General features: G+C 45.6%; 1 protein-coding gene across 6 annotated transcripts in view; it reads left to right on the top strand.

The window, feature by feature from the left end:
- The first annotated feature begins 218 nt into the window (after positions 1-218).
- Positions 219-9,447, top strand: part of SULF1 (sulfatase 1) — a 101,476-nt gene continuing 92,247 nt past the window's right edge. For 2 of the 6 annotated variants that reach the window (XM_081918411.1, XM_081918413.1), the window contains exon 1: positions 221-437. The gene's annotated coding sequence lies outside the window, so the exon portion shown is untranslated. Of the gene's footprint in view, positions 438-569; positions 630-1,131; positions 1,267-1,455; positions 1,530-9,447 lie in introns of those variants that run through there. The other 4 variants (XM_081918414.1, XM_081918410.1, XM_081918408.1 and 1 more) reach the window with 4 other exon arrangements.

Below are 9,447 nucleotides of genomic sequence, written 5' to 3'. Positions count from 1 at the left end.
CAGCATTTCTCTCCCGTGCATCTCACAGCTAAGGGTCCTTTGGGAATGCAAGGAGTTGGGAGGCGCGCTAAAGACCGCCCCCCCCGCCTGCAAAGCCACCCTCTCCCCCCCCCAGCCAGAATAGGGGGCGGAGGCGAAGAGGCCTCCCCTCCCCTCTACCTTCCCCGCTGACCCCGCCCCTCGCCTCCTGCTCCTGCGGCTGCTGGATTTCTTAATAGCCGCCCTTTTTCTGTCGGCAACTCTCAGGTTACCGGGCTTAAGTGCGCGCTCCGACCTGGAGCCTCGCGTCGTCGTCGCCGCCGCCGTCTTCGTCGCTGCTGCCTCGCCGGCGCTTCCTCCGGAGCCACCCCGCGCCGGCGATTGGCTCGGGCAGCCCCCGCGGTCTTGACACAGCGGCGCGCCGAGGGCTTGAGGACGTGTTTCAACAGATGGTTGGGGTTAGTGTGTGTCATCGCGTTCGAGTGGGGATTAGGCGAGCCGAGGGCGGCTCAGGCGGAGGAGCGGGGTGGTCTCCTCGGGCTGCGCAAAGGAAGCAGCCAGAGAGGTGGCGCGCGGGCGCGCTCTTTCCTCAGGGGGGGGGGAGCGCGGAAGAGGGTCCCTTTTTACGCAGGAAGCGGCAGATCGCCCAGGTAAAAGGGACCAAAAGTCAGCGGAGGATTCCCTCTGTGCTGCCCCTTTCTCTTCCCAGCCACCCTTCTCTCTCTCTCTCTCTCTCTCTCTCTCTCTCTCTCTCCTCTGCTTTTGAATGGAATGCTAGCCCGGCGCACTTGGTCCAAGCCGGTCGCGGGCGTCTTATCAATGCTCCTATTGTATAGCTGACAGATAACAGCGGGCAGAGCTTGATGCCTGCCTTCCCTCGCAGACCTGACACTCTGGATGCACTTTGAGGTCACGCTCGAGAAGGTGTTGCAGCAGCAACAGCAGCCTCTGGTCGGCGGGGAAGGTGGGGTGGGGGACGGGATGGACTGCGGCGGGGGAGTGTCTTTTACGCACCCACGTGCACGCTTTCGACCCCCCTCCCTCCCCAGATTTCTGATGCTAAGGAAGCTTTAGTTGCGCCCTAGAGCGATGCCAGGGTCTTACATCTCTCCCCACCACCACTGCCAGTAGTAGTAGATCATTCAAGTACCAAAAAAAAACCGAAACAAAAAAGTTTGGCCGGGTTCTCCTTGGAAAGCGCCTGCACGCAACAACTCTGCTATCTTCGGGAACCGGGTGCCAAGAAAGACAGCGGGGCGGAATTTGTGCTTTGGCCGGTTCAGAGAGGCAAGTCAGGTTCTTCTTTTGGAGAGGTCTCCGGTGTAGTTGGTTTTTGTTTTTCCCGGGACGGGCTCCTTTTGGCAAATCCAGGGCTGGGTTGGGTTGGGGTATGTCGATGACTTGGCAAAGCTGCCTGCTGGATTTCCAGGGTGGTGATGGTGGGAGGAGGGCGAGCAGCAGCAGCAAGCTGAGAGCAGCAGCCCAGCACTGGGGAGATGAGAAGCTGCCCTCGCAGCTGCGCGGAGCAGATGGATGTAATTCATTTGCAGGTCTGTTTGTGAAAGTTTTACGACTCGCTGAAAACTAAGTAGCATCACCATAACGGATCATTAAAGTCTAGCTGTATTTATTTATAGATTCTAAACAGCCTCTCCGAAGTGTTAATTAAATTGAAAGGGGCTTTTCTTTTTTTCTTTTTTTTTAACAAATCTTCAGGGAAGGAACAAGATGCAGAGACTTGGGCAAATAAATGGTCCTTAATCTGCGTTAATGCGAGGACTTTCAGGGCTACCCCTCGGAGCTGATTTTGCCAACATGCCTCCTACCCCTACATGTGGGGATTGCTGCTTAGGAGGATTTCCAGATTTAAAGTGCAATGTTATGCCCCCTTGCTTTGGGAGTAAACCCATTGAACTCAATGGGATTTCCTTGGTAAATGGAGGATTGGGACCTGTAACTGCTCTCCAGGCTCCTATGGCGCAAGTTACTTGCCAACTTAAGTAGAATGTGCGGTTTGTTGGTTAGATATGATTGGCTGTCTGTTTCTTATATATTTCGAGGCATCCGGTTTTGTTTTGTTTGTTTGTGTTAATCTGTGACCAAATAACAATATTTAGCCTTGAAATAAATAAATTCGCATAGGCAATAACTTTTGAATCCCTTGTTGAAATGTAAGAATTGCGAGACGTTATTCTCTCTCATGGGTGGTGGCTGTGGGGGGGGGGTTTGCTATGCCCTCAACCTTTACAGGTGAGAGATTCTCTAAGTGATACTGTGCCTAATCCTTTCTGGAATAAGATCTGAGGAATGTAGGGGGGGGTATGATGGAGGATGCGTGCTTCGGATAACATCACCCCTAAAACTTTTCAAGTTAAATGCATACATTTAGCATTCCCCTGTCTGCTTGGCTGGCTTACAGATTATACACGCTCTCCAAGAAAGCATCTTTTCCCCCCTAAATAATCCCTCAAGCAGTATCAAATAAGGGTATTGGCAAACTGCTAATTAGTTAAATGAAATGACTAAAATGGGAGTGTTTTGATTCTCTCTCTCTCCACCCCCTTCCACACAAAGCTCCTAAGGAGAGGTGGGAAACTTTCCCAGATATTTTTAAAGGCAGAAAAAGAGAACGCTTGCAAATGGGGGTTAAAACTTGCATGGGCTGAACAGCTCCAGCTGCCCTTTCATATCTGGAGAAATGTGGCTGGCGAGGCTTGTTTTGTAAGCCACTTTGTCTCCACAAAGATATACAATACGGTACAAGGCAAGGTGCAGCGGTGTGGTGTCAAGAATATAAACACGCAAAGCGGTGTCAGTCTAATTGCTTCCTGCTGTGGAGCTGCATTTTAGGTAACTGACCTACCACCTGATTCTTTGCATATTTACTCCAGAAGTAGGTCCCGCTGAGCTGGATAGAATTTGTGAGGAAGGATTGCGAGCTTAGTGACATTAATGTCCTTGAAAACTTCTGGGTGCCGAGAGGTGGAGGGAGAGAAGCTGAGCAGGGATCTAAATTCTGTTCTCGCATCACTTGACCTGACGGGGGACTATCTTTAAAAAGAAAAGACAATGCCCTCCGGCTAGTCCAAGCTCTCTGTCGAAGCAGAATCTACTGTTCCAGATGGTAAATGTTCAAAGGAATATTTATGGCTACTGCTGCATACCTCAGGTTGACATTTGGTTTCTTCCTGACAGCACTTGTGCTGGGTACACACAGATGAAGTTCCCATTAGCGACTCGACAGCTGTAAAACTGTTCAGAGTTTAGGATGTTGCACAGGGAGATTATCTGAAGAACAAGGGGGAGAGAGAAAAAGTTCCTGGGGGGTGTGGCGAAGCCCTGCGGCTGACAGGTCTGCCGCTATGCAGGACAATCTTCCAATTTGGAAGATTCTCCATTCTCTCTCTCTCTCTCTCGCTCTCTCTCTCTCTCTCTCTCTGTGTGTGTGTGTGTGTTTGTGTCTTCTTTATGGAATGCAGAACATACCAGACGAGTCACAAGCCAATGTGGTGTAATGGGTAGAGTGTTAGACTTGGAACAGGGCTCACTGCTCAGCTATGAAGACCACTAAGTAGCTCTGGCCAAGTTGTTACTTGTCAAGCTAACCTAGAATTATAGTTTATAGCAGCCTGCCTTGTACCGAGTCAGAAAGTTTGGTTGCTCTGGCTCAGTCCTGAGTGAAAGCAGCTTTCCAGGGTTTCAGACACGGTCTTTCCCAACCTTACCTGGAGATGCCTCGCAAGGTTGTTGTGAGATGCAGTGTAGTGGAGCTGGAACAGGAGAGCAGGCAAGTGTAGCTTCTAGGATGACTTCAGAGGAGGAGCAAAATGCCACCATCTTGTTGGAACACCTTGCTCTGGCATGTGGATGAGGTGATAATGAGGCTTTCAAGTTTTAGTTGGTCACAAATTAACATATAGAGGGAAAGGTGGTGGTGCCCCCGGCCATTCCTTTCCTTCTGAGCCTGCTTGCTTTATGGTACCATTATTAATATGGCTGTTGACATCTTTGCCCCGCCTGTTTTATAAGTCATTGGAATGTGATGATATTGTGTAAATGTATCCTTCTATGATATCCCTTTTTATTTTTACAACAAAGAGTGGCTAATAGTTTTCACAATAAAACTAATTACATGGGGAATGAAGAAAATATTCAAGCAGAGGCCTTATGCTTCTTTCTCTTGGCAGGGTTTCTACTTCACATAAGCAGTTTAAATAGTAGTGCTTCTTTTTAAGATAGTTTATGTTACTGACAGAAAGCCAAATGCTGCATTTCATCTGGTGGAAGATCTTTTGTTAAAGCTCTGTGTTTTGCAACTCGAACCTATGCACTTGGGCAGGGGTAGGCAACCTAAGGCCCGTGGGCTGGATGCAGCCCAATCGCCTTCTCAATCCGGCCAATGGACGGTCTGGGAATCAGCATGTTTTTACATGAGTAGAACGTGTCCTTTTATTTAAAATGCATCTCTGGGTTATTTGTGGGGCCTGCCTGGTGTTTTTACATGAGTAGAATGTGTGCTTTTCTTTAAAATGCATCTCTGGGTTATCTGTGGGGCATAGGAATTTGTTCATTTTCTTTTTTCAAAATATAGTCCGGCCCACCACATGGTCTGAGAGACGGTGGACCAGCCCACGGCTGAAAAAGGTTGCTGACCCCTGCACTTGGGGGTAACTTCCTCTGAGTTCAAGGGAGTTTACTCCTGCGTAACTATGCACAAGAGCGCCGCCATGCCACATGGCTCATCCAGGTTGTCAGTATAGTTGTTCTCTGTGAATCAACGCAGCTGCCTGCATTTTTGGACTCTCCTTGTGAGTGCAGCTATGAACTGTTCTTGGAGACTTTCCTGTTGAGTTCCTGCAGCTTAGCATTAACCTCTGGAACACAGGAAGCTGCCTTGAATGCAGTCAGACATGTAGTCAGTGATGTCTAAACTGGCTGGCAGCATTTCTGAAGGACTTCAGGCAGGGAAACTCTCCCAGCCCTTGCCTGGAGAGGCCAGGGGTTGAACCCAAGACCTGCTGCCTGCAAGGCTCGACCTCTGAGTTACAGCCCTTCCCTGGGGACAAATCCCTTAAGAGAAAGGGTTGGGATATAAATGTGTGATTGTGGCAGGCATCACCATTGTGGTCAGAAAGAGCAGAACTAAAGGATCAAAGGTTGGGTTTTACTTGTGTGCCTGGGATGCCTTTGTCACCTGCACTCAAGAGACAGAAATGTAATTTGACTGAACTGTGCAACATTATTTGCTTTAACCCAGTTCATTTTTATTCTGGCAAGGAATGCAGTGACTTGCTAGAGGCTGAACATGCTTTGATGTAGATTGGCTTAATTGTGTGTTAGTTTATTACTTGGCAGGGGGTTACTCTTTCTGGAAATTCATAGTCCAGGTAAGGTGAGCATGTTCAGCTCTGCAGCATTTTGATTTGAGCTGTGGCTGGTTTATGTAAATCTTGCTAACAATGTATAACTGTGCATCTTTCAAAACAGCATGGAATATATCTGAATAGATAAATAGAATGGGGGGAAAGGAGCAGATTTTGTGACTCTCGCAGAATGTTGTCTTTTCTTATTACACTTGTTGCCATGCTCATCCTGGAAAAACTTGAGAGAAAATGGGCTTGCATCTCTCCGTACTTTGAAATTGTAGCAGATATCGGGATCCCAGTTAAAGAACTTCGTGGGTTTTCATTCTGGGCACGGACTAAAGAAAACAGATTGTGAAACATGCTGAGATGGTGCGGGACAGCATTTCCAAATATGGAAGGCATTATAAACCACCACTCTTACAGGAAGTTAGGCATCTATGGAAAGAATGATTTTTGAATGATTTTCAAATACTCTTCTGGCTAGGTCATCTATTGCAAAAGATTTTGGATGGTTTATTATCAAGGCTTTGAGCCTTGATAATACAGAATCATAGAGCTGCCTAGGCGTATCAAGTTTTTTTTTTAAATTTAAAAAAACGATACAGTGTTTATGTGTATAGGTATGGCTTATTACAACCATATGAAGCTGGAGTTCTGGTTGTGAGTTTGAAAATATAAGGAAGACCCTTTGACATTCAAGGATTTTTCCATTTGAAGATGGATGGGTTTATACTTCTTACAGGGCTACAGACCTGATTGCCTGGTGATTTGTGAGGCTTTTAACACAAAAAGGCAGTTCCTGTGTTGCCACAAATTTTTACATCCAATATCCAAACTAAGGATACCCTTGTGATGGGTAGGGGCTATATCACAGCATCTTAGAATTTTGCAGCAACAATGTCATATTAATTGGGGGGGAATGGGCACTAATGTTGAATGGCTTATGCTATTCAGAGCCAGCCCTATCATTTGACTGTGGCAGCCACCTGAGGCAGCTGATTTTGGCTGTCTCAACCTAATGGTAGACATCAATAACATGGTACGCAAGTTTTCATAAATTGCTTTGTTAAAAAACAACAACCCCTAAATCAAATGGTGTGTAAATTTTATGACATAAGTTGTTGGTTATTTAATTTATTATTGATTTTATTTTTACTTCCAGGGAGCAGGAGAGCTTTTCTGTCTCAAGTGCTAAAATAAGTGGAAAGACTTTGGGGTACCATGACCAGTATGGAGTAGTTTGGGGAGATAGGATGCTATTAGGTACCAAAATGTCTTAGGTCTGCACTGCTGCTATTTTAATCTGAATACTACGATCTTCTTCAAAGGAATCCTTGAAGACGTGACGTTAATGTTCAGAGAATATCAGCAGTTACCACCATCTCTTCTTCATATACTGGTTCCTCCTATTAGTATAACAGAGAGAAAGGTCCTAGCGGTAATATGTGTAAATGCATGGGAGAAATGAAAACACATCAGCCAGTAAGTGCTTTCATGATCAAATTTCAGTTGGTTTCTATAGGACTTGTATCAGCGTGAATATTTTCGAGGTTTGATTTGAACACAATAAGTTTGGATGTTACGGGTAAAGCCAGTCTTTTTGTTTTTTTGAAGAGTCTTTGCTCATTCTTCCACAGCTTGTTTGACATCCACTTGCGTCCAGGAGCTATTTTTTTATTTACGCCAATGTTATCTGCTGCTCTACTGGCAGGAAATGACTTTGTTTCCCACCAGTATATCTGCAGGTGGCTTCAAATCTCTATTCTTTATAGGGCTGGATGATTACTCTTTTCTTCAACATTTTTTATGGGATCATGGATTATTGGAGCTATTTAAGAGATGACTAATTCAGAACTGTCAGTCATACTTTTTTTTTAACCAAGTCATGGAAATCAAGGCTATATAAGCTTGGCTGACATGTTTGGCCTCCATGGAGTCATTAAGTGCAAAATGCAGTAAGCGCAAAGTGAACAGTCCCTTACATATTTTATGTTTACTTGGAAGTAATCCCTAGTGAGTTCAGCAAAATTATAACTCCCAAATACATGTGTATAGGATTGTAACCTTAATGTGTGATCACCCTGTGGGGTTCCTTCACCCCAAATTAAAAATAAATGAGGAATGCCTGATATTAGAGTGGAATTAAAGCCTGGGATACTGATCAAGATAGAAGTCCAACTGTCCAAAACACAATTAGCTGCTCTTCCATCATTGTCACCTCTCCTAGTTGACTAGAGAACTTGGAGACAAGTCAGTCCCAAACCGGAGGACGGTGATGTCACAAAAAAGAGAAATGAAGATTTCTGCTTCCAGTGGCCGTGAAAAGCAAATTGTTAAGATGCAACCATGAAGATTTCAGTGGAATTTATTTAGGTATAACAAGGCACAGAGTTGTTGGAAGCTTTTAATAAATCTATTTTAGATTTTTCCAGTTGAGGATTTCTGTCTTTAGTATGCTGTTACAGTGAAGCCATCTTCATGTTTTCATAGAATCACAGAATTGTAGAGCTATTGTAGAGACCACAAAGGCCATCTAGGCTAATCTCCTGCAAATGCAGGAATCTTTTGCCCAGTGTGGGGCTCAAACCCATGACTCTGAGATTAAGAGTCTCATGCTCTGCTGGCTGAGTATGTGAAGGAACCTTCACAGAATGAAGAGGAAACGGGATTGTACCACAGGCCCAGCTCCTAACATTAAGAACTCCCAATGCCTCACCCCAACCATAACCATGCATGAAGTGAGGAAGCCTACATGCACAGCCTTTCCTTCTTCAGACGTTCCCCTTAATCATGTGGAGCCTTCTTCATAATGTGTGAAAAAGGCTTAAGTCTCTCTTACAGGGATGGGAAACCTGTGGTCCTCCAGATGTCGGTGGACTATAGATCCTATTATACCTGACTTTGGCTGTGGTGGCTGGAGCTGATGGGAGTTGGAGTTCATCAATGTATGGCAGGCCACAGATTCTCCATCCATGCCCTCCAGTTTCCAAAAATCCTGTGTATTGTTGCAATTCCCATCTAGGCCACTCAGGGTGGGAGCAGGAATGGAAAAACAGAGGGTGGAGGAAACCACACCCAACAAATCTTACACTTCATTGCCACTATGGCGATCTCTGACCACATAATCGTCTCCATCTGTCTGTTTAGTTGCTTGTATGGTGGCTGCTCAAGTGGTTCAGGTCAGCTATAACAATGCCAAAGACACATCCTTAAAATGAAAGGGGGCAGCTTTAACGTGACAGAACCATTCCAGCACCAGTCATCCAAGCACGTAACACTGGAGGGAGGTTCCCACAAGGCTTGGAAATCAAACAGTAGCCGTGCTGCCAGCATCTATGTGTGATGATTCCCAGCCATTTTTCAGAAACGAGAAGGGGACAGTGACTTCCAGATGATGCCATGTGTTGCCAAAGTTGCACAGAGTGTTCTAGGAAGTGCACACAAGATTTACTTAATTGGTTCAATGTCCCAGCAAAACTTGGGCTTTGAAGCCTTTCTTCAGAGGGAGATTATTTGGTTAAACGGATTTTAATACACACATAGCATTCATTAGGCACCATGGTCTTTTGTGTAGCTATATTTATTACATTCCCCCAACCCTGAAGAAGCTAAAATGGATACTTCATTGGGTCCATAAATCTTACGTGTGCCTGGGGCTATTGCCCTCCCTTGTTGTCATTGGTCATCATAGTTCTGCAACTGGTTTTTTTATATCAGGCTTAGGCAAACTCTGCCCTCCAGATGTTTTTGGTCTACAACTCCCATGATCCCTAGCTAACAGGACCAGTGGTCAGGGATGATGGGAATTGTAGTCCCAAAACATCTGGAGGGCCGAGTTTGCCTATGCCTGTTTTAGATTGTGCATGGTGAATTTTTAAAAGTACTAAATGTACATTATGAAAACAGTGTTGTCACTCCTACGACTGTGCTGGCTTGGACTGATGGGGTTTGTAGTCCAAAACATCTGGCAGGTACATTGTTGGTGAGGGCTGAAGTAGATGGTCTAAGCAAGATCACATAGTTGGAAGGACATCTGCGCAGGTTTTTCAGGAAAGCGCCTATGCCAGTCTATTCAAGAATAAGTCCCATTGAGTTCAGTGAT

This window comes from Podarcis melisellensis, assembly GCF_964234715.1.
Source record: "Podarcis melisellensis genome assembly, chromosome: 7".
NCBI classification, from domain to species: Eukaryota; Metazoa; Chordata; class Lepidosauria; order Squamata; family Lacertidae; genus Podarcis; species Podarcis melisellensis.
The sequence above is the reverse complement of the archived record's forward strand: the minus strand, read 5'-3'. Positions and strand labels throughout refer to the sequence as shown.